Here is a 7,500-nt window from a genome sequence, read left to right as displayed (position 1 = left end):
TTTCCGTCTACCAAATCCACTCACAAGGATTTGGTTCGGCTCACAGATGTAGTAGAAAACACTTGCCCAATGTGTTACGCAGTGGGAATGAAACCGGAATCATGTTGTTGGGAAGCAAACTTCTTACCATATGGCCTCATCCGCAAAATTTTATAAAAATACATGGAAAAGTAAACATATATTTAAGCTGACGTAGCTTATTCAAACATTCATCACGTGACCGTTTGTTATTGCCGATAATTTTGCATGAGGTTATGGGATGGGGCAAACGGCAAAATACTTAAATCCGTGAGGGTATATGACGGAGGTGGGCCAGAGAGTTTAGCATCTTAAACGATGACATTTTAAGCGACACCATTGATTTTTTTAATCTTTGAGAGTTACGGTGATTTGTGGGGATGGTGGTTGTGGTTGTGGTAGTAGTGGAGGTGCTGGTGGTGATGGTAAGGTCTGTATGAGCATGATGGTTTATAAAAATAACAACAACAACAACAGTTAAATTCCAAAATTTTTTTATTATTTTGCTCTTTAGAGGATATCTTTATATATAGTTATATATGTATGTGTTTGTGTGTGTGTGTGTGATTGTGTATGTGTGCGTGTGTATGCGTGTGATTGTGTGTGATTGCGTGGTGTTTTATTGTGTGTGTATGATTGCGTGTGTGATTGTGCATGCGTGTTTGTGTGTGTGACTGTGCGTGTGATTGTGTGCGTGTGATTGTGTGTGTGTGTGTGATTGTGTATGTGTGACTGTGTGTGTGATTGCGTGTATGTGTGACTGTGTGTGTGTGATTGTGCATGTGTGTTTGTGTGTGTGATTGCGTGTGTGTGACTGTGTGTGTGTGATTGTGTATGTGTAATTGTGTGTGTGTGCTTGTGTTTTTGTTTGTGATTGTACATGTGTGATTTTGTGTGTTAGATTGTGTGTGTGCGTGTGTGTACTCAATCCATATGCATTTATTATCGCTGTAAAATTAGGCTCTTTCGTGGATCTTTTTTGGTTTTAGGAGATTGATGGGGTGATTGACCAATATGGTTCCATGTTTCATCAAGATTGCCTGGTCTTAATCTGTCCCCATGTTGCCGAAATATACAAGCAAAAAGTTATTAATCAAATGGAAACAAGTTTGAGTCTAGGCACAAAGCCATTCGCACAAAAGTATGAGTTCATTTAGTGCGAGATGAAAAGGAGAAGAAAAGTAAACGTAAAAGAAGACTGGAACGAAGAGGAAAGTGGGGAAAGGTGGAGGAGAAGGATGATTGAGATAAGTGATCGAAGACAAGAGTTAGGAAATGAAGACGATAGTCTTCGCAGCAGCAGCAGAAGCGGCAGTAAAATAGAAGATAAATAAATGAATGAGTAATGAAATTAATAAAGAAGAAAGAAGCAAAGAAATAACAGAAAAAGAAAAAGAAAAAAAGAAAATGATGAATAGAGAAGATTATAAGAAAGGATAAAGGAGGAGAAAAGAGAGACGAGGAGATGGTCAGGCAAGTTAGCTTCTATGATCAGCTCTCCTTAGATAAACTAACCAATCAGCGATAAGCAATCAACGAAATATCAGTGGACAACGACTTTGTCATAAGTGCACGGAAGTTAAAGTGCTTGACATTTAAATGCCAAATGTCAAAGATTAAATGTCAACCACTCTGTCACTTCAATTAGTTGGTGTTGTTCTTGTGGGTTTTGTTAGTGTCACTGGGGCACGTGGTGGTGGATTTTAACCTCCCGAAGTTTAACCCTAATTCGGTAAACCTATGATAAAATTAAAGACGCTATAACCGTTATCATGTTTGCATCACTGGGTTTATATAGTTTAATGCATCCTTCTTTATATATGAGAAATATAGCTGCTGTTTCTAACAGATCAGTGTCCGATCATGGGCAGCCCGTGTTTCATTTCCCGGCCCTTCTCGCCAGTTACAACTCGTACCTACAGAGTCACTTGTTGAGTCACTCCACCACAACTCAATGATTCACTGAGTAAATATGTAGTCGATCAGGCAGTATTTGTCGATTGAATATCGACAATTTATCAGTATTAAAATATCTCCTACTGAACCGCTTCGTCATAACACAATCAGCTGAACTTGTTCTCATTGTCTATAATTTCTCCTGTTGTGATTTTTATCTCTATAAAATGGAGTGCCTATGGGTCCTGAATTGGAGCCCAATTATACAATTTGTAGTGGGTCATATTGAGACCCAAATTGTTGCTCAATTCATTGAGTCAGTACAAGAACTGTACGAGCTCTATGATGATGACTGCAGTGGTGCCACTTCTTTCACCATAAGTAAACTAAACTGAGACACCAATATTTTCACCTTGCATTAGAAATCACTTCCGCTCTCTGTGACTTATATATCCTTCATATAATGTGTCATACATGCTAAACCAGCAATCCCTCTTAACGTATTGTTTCGCTTTCACAAATTTCACAGCTGAGACTGCGAATTCCATTCTAGATCCGTCTTCGATCGTGGGTGTCCCTGCAACCGGCACGCTGAATATTATTATAGGCGCAGGCGTGGCTGTGTGGTTAGAAGCTTACTTCCCAACAACAGCTAGAAAAGAGAACGTTGGCCTGTATAATGTATATATCAAAACTTGTTCAAACTGCGCGTTGTACTTTATACAATTAACCATTGCAAGTCGGAAAGTACAATAGAGGACAACAGATCTGTTTCGGAGGGAATGCGAAGACCCCTGTCAAAAACAAAAAATGTCCCTCCTCACTGACTGGGTGGTAACACCAACCCCTCCCCCCGCACACACACATACCACAAAAAATTTGCTCGTTTATTAAGGATTTTCAGTAGGTGGAACCCTTTAATATCTTGGGTTTCGTCTCACTCTTAACTATGTGAAAAGAAGAAAGAAAAAGAAAAGGAAAGAAATAAAGCAATCACTTTTTAATTAGTGACCAATGAAACGATTCGTCTCTTGTCCAGCTTTATTCACTGTCTCAGCTCCACACCTTTCAGCCCTCATTTCCTTTTTCACTGTTTAACTTAGTGCTTCAGCGTTCTTCTTTTCTTTCTTCTTTGTTTATTGTTCGTTTTGAGATTACATAGTCAGTATTTTACGCCTTTCTTTCTTTCTTTCTTTCTTTCTTTCTTTCTTTCCAACCTTGCTCTGAAAGTTAGCCTCATTTGTGTTCTGTATGAATTCTAGTTTGCTTTCTTTCTCTGGCTCCTTCCTCTCCATTCTTCTGCTTCTTCATTCCTCCTCCTCCTCCTCCTCCTCCTCCTCCTCCTCCTCCTCCTCCTCCTCCTCCTCCTCCTCCTCCTACTACTACTACCCCCCCCTCCTCTCAACTCCTGCTCCTTTCTCACCCCCTCTCAAGTTTAGAGATTCTACTGGATTGTCCGCTTACAAAACTTCCAATGGTTTTGCTTTAAACACACACACACTCAAACACCCACCCACACATAAACACACTTCACACAGACAGACACACTCACACACACATGTACCCACCCACGTACTGACGCAAACTTGCACTGGCAAACATGTGCACGTAAACTATACTTAAGCTATACACAGCAAAAAAAATTAACGGAGGCCCAGATTGTGTTAACGAAAGATTTACTCGGTTAAATGCATGAGGGCGACAAACGCTAGTCAACTCCTTCACCGCAGACCAGCTCTCTAGCTAGCTCGCAGTGAATTTCCTGTTTATAGTTCGTCTGTCAAACACACACACATATACACACACACACACACACACATACACACAGACACACACACATGCACTGCCCAACAAATATGCAGTGCCCTAAATATAGCTCTCCCTCAAAACTGTTGGGAGAGCATTCACAGTCATTATGTTCATAATTATGCCTCCTAAAGTATTAATTAATAATTGTTGTTATTGTTGGCACTCCGTAGCTTACGACGTCGAGGGTTCCAGTTGATCCGATCAACGAAACAGCCTGCTCGTGAAATTAACGTGCAAGTGGCTGAGCACTCCACAGACACGTGTACCTTTAACGTAGTTTTCGGGGATATTCAGCGTGACACAGTGTGACAAGGCTGACCCTTTGAATTACAGGCACAACAGAAACAGGAAGTAAGAGTGAGAGAAAGTTGTGGTGAAAGAGTACAGCAGGGTTCGCCACCATCCCCTGCCGGAGCCTCGTGGAGCTTTAGGTGTTTTCGCTCAATAAATACTCACAACGCCCGGTCTGGGAATCGAAACCGCGATCCTATGACCGCGAGTCCGCCTCCACATTAATTCATAATAAGAAAAAGAAAAAGCCAAAGCAACGAAAAGACCAACACTTTTAAAAAATACTATTGGAGTATTCTCAATGCCGTTGCGTACTGATCGCGTCATTACATTGCAAATAAAAGATTTAAGTTTCAAATAAACTCTACAGAAACCTTCAACACAGGAGAAAACAAAAGAGAGCAAACATCGTTTAAAAGTCACGTGGGGTGGTCCATGGAAAGGAGTTGATTGTTGTTGGACTTGTCTATCATTTATGGCTTTCGTGGTTAGCTATAGTGGAGATTAAGTGAAAATGTGGTTGATGTTAATTTATTTACACGGATAAAAAAGTTAAAATGACACTATTGGGTAGAATTAACAGGAATCTTATACAAAAGATGCTTTTTGCTATAATGCTGCCAGTTATCAATCTGTAACCGGAAATTAAAACATGTAAATAAATAAATACATTATTTTTAAAAAATTAACAAAAATTGAATGTTTTAAAAGGTAAAAAATATTATTTGCATAAGATAAAAAAAATAGTTGATGAGAAAGATCGTTAATAAGAGTAAAAGAAATATATATGTAAATAAATTTCATTTATTAAAGAAATAGTTTAACAATGAGGACATTGGGAACAAAAGCAAAACTCTCATTAGCAGGAAAAAATAAGACAAATTATAAATATGCTCAAACAAAAACAAGAACAACAACAAGAACAGCAGCAGCATCTATAATTAAAAGCAACAAAAGAATACCATGGCTCTCATTAACAATCTATACTCAACGTCATGATGTCGATGATGATGATGATGATGATGATGACGACGACTATAATCATAACGATGATGATGATCATCATCCTAATCATCATCATCATCATCATCATCATCATCATCCGTATTCTTTTACAGGGAGAAGAAAAACTGAAGAACCGCTGCAATAAATGTGTGAATCCGAGAAGTGAATATGTTGAATAAAATCACAATAAAATGATACTTCTGTATTTGTTTTTACCCAAAATCAGGAACTTTTCAGCACCTCCATATATATATATATATATATAAAAAAATTATACTTTAGGGTATCTATGAGATACCGCCATGCTGAAAATAGCAGCCAAATCTTGACTCTAAACTACAATAAATGTTCATATAGCACACAGGAGCGATGACGAAGAAAACAAAATAAACTAGCAAAAATTTGCTTCGTTTTCACTCCTGTATGTTATATGAACATTTTATTGTGGTTTAGGGTCAAGATTTGGCTGCTATTTTCAGCATGGCGTTATCTCAGAGATACCCTAAATTATAATTTTAAATAATTGTTACCTTTGATGGTTTTTATTCCCATGCTGGCCACTTGATAAAATCAATATTTAAATATCGATCTTATCCTTATATATATATATATATATATATTCGTTTATATTTATATAAAGGGCATTATTACAGAAAAATAACAACGCCACACAGTGGACTTCTCAAAATAACCCATTTAGTACCTAATGCGAGGAAAAACAACCAACAGAAAGCTACCAACTTTCTTTTAAATAAACTTAACTGCGTTGTTATTTTTCTGTAATAATACCCTTTATATAAATATAAACGAATAATTATATTCTTGGGAATAGAAATTTCCCTTACGAATTTTTTTACACACTGGCTTCTTGATAAAATTCTTGTAAAAGAGTTTTATCCCTTTTTGAATTTATATATATATATATATATATATATATATATATATATATATATGTATGTATGTATGTATGTATAAGTATGTATATGTGTGAGTGTGTGTGTGAAGTTATTTACGTATGTATGAGTGTATATTTGTGTGTATATGTACGCATATAAGTATGTTTGTTTATATATATATAATTGTATGTTACATGCACATATACGATAGTGTCTGCTCATTATAGAAAATTAAAGAGGTTCTGACTGGTTTTCAACCATAAAATCCAGTTTGACTTGTTCTATTTTTGGAAAATCTCAGCATATACGCATGCGTGCGTGCGAGCGAGCGTGTGTGTGTGTGTGTGTGTGTGTGTGTGTGTGTGTGTGTGTGTGTGTGTGTGTGTGTGTGTGTGTGTGTGTAAGTTTATTCGTACCAAATTTGATAGCTTAAAAAACTCGTTTTCATATTAGACGCACCCCTGTTTCAGCAGCAGATATTATTCCGTCAAATGTAAAGCTTATGAATTCACACTATTTTAAACTTGTTGTTGGCACTCCGTCGCATACGACGTCGAGGGTTCCAGTTGATCCGATCAACGGAACAGCCTGCTCGTGAAATTAACGTGCAAGTGGCTGAGCACTCCACAGACACGTGTACCCTTAACGTAGTTCTCGGAGATATTCAGCGTGACACAGTGTGACAAGACTGACCCTTTGAATTACGGGTACAACAGAAACAGGAAGTAAGAGTGAGAGAAAGTATACCGTCATGAACAGAAGAATAAAGAAGACATTATATTGACAATAAAGGAGACATAACTTAAGTAAATTTCATTGTTTTGCTTATCTCAGGTTTTTTATACATATTGTGTTGCGCACACGTATTCATTAATTATTCATCCTGCCCCTGACGTATGAATGGAATGTATATTATACGTGTCAATACAATTAACTTAAATAGCGATCTGCGATAAGGATGTGGACAAACAGAAAGGGTACACTAGTCCTTTTCATGCATGATCAACGAACCGTGAAACACGTCAAGTTTCAGATAAGGCCTCACAGCACTCGAATTGTTTCCAGTGGGGCCTGATACTCTGAGAAAAACGAAAGTGTCGTTTAAGTACCCGTTCAGTGTTTCAATAGTACTCACTCGTTTAAGGTGGCGATCTGACAGAACTGTTAGCTGTCAGAATTGTTAGCAAATCGGGAAAAATGCTAAGCCACATTTCGTCTGTCTGCACGTTCTGAGTTCAAATTCGGTCGAGGCCGACTTTACTATTCATACTTTAGGGATAAATAAAGTAAGTATTGGGGTCTGTGTAATTGACTTATCCCTCGCACGAACTTGCTGACCTGCTAAAATTTGAAATCAATATTGACTCTTTTGACTATACAAAATGGCTGTTTACGACAAATTCTGCTAGCGTTCTATTGGTTTGCAAAAATCTTACCAATTATTCTAATGGATATGCAATGCAGTTTTACAGCAGTCTCATGACCATAATAGAAAAATTTATTTGCAGACAGGCTTGGGAATTTTTCATTGTAAGTTTTAAACCAATTTTTCATGTACTTATACTTTTTCTACTGCGCCTCCATC

At 37.6% G+C, this 7,500-nt stretch overlaps 2 protein-coding genes across 3 annotated transcripts in view; one reads left to right on the top strand and one right to left on the bottom strand.

Moving 5' to 3' along the window:
- LOC106871446 (synaptotagmin-15) overlaps window positions 1–7,500 on the top strand; it is a 272,781-nt gene that overhangs the window by 243,505 nt on the left and 21,776 nt on the right. The gene's annotated exons all lie outside the window — the stretch shown is intronic.
- Window positions 1–7,500, bottom strand: part of LOC149132268 (uncharacterized) — a 10,739-nt gene that overhangs the window by 1,800 nt on the left and 1,439 nt on the right. The gene's annotated exons all lie outside the window — the stretch shown is intronic.

The sequence above is a fragment of the Octopus bimaculoides genome, chromosome 16 (assembly GCF_046866305.1).
Source record: "Octopus bimaculoides isolate indiv1 chromosome 16, ASM4686630v1, whole genome shotgun sequence".
Taxonomy (NCBI): domain Eukaryota; kingdom Metazoa; phylum Mollusca; class Cephalopoda; order Octopoda; family Octopodidae; genus Octopus; species Octopus bimaculoides.
Note: the sequence above shows the minus strand (reverse complement) of the source record. Positions and strands in the feature narration are given on the sequence as shown.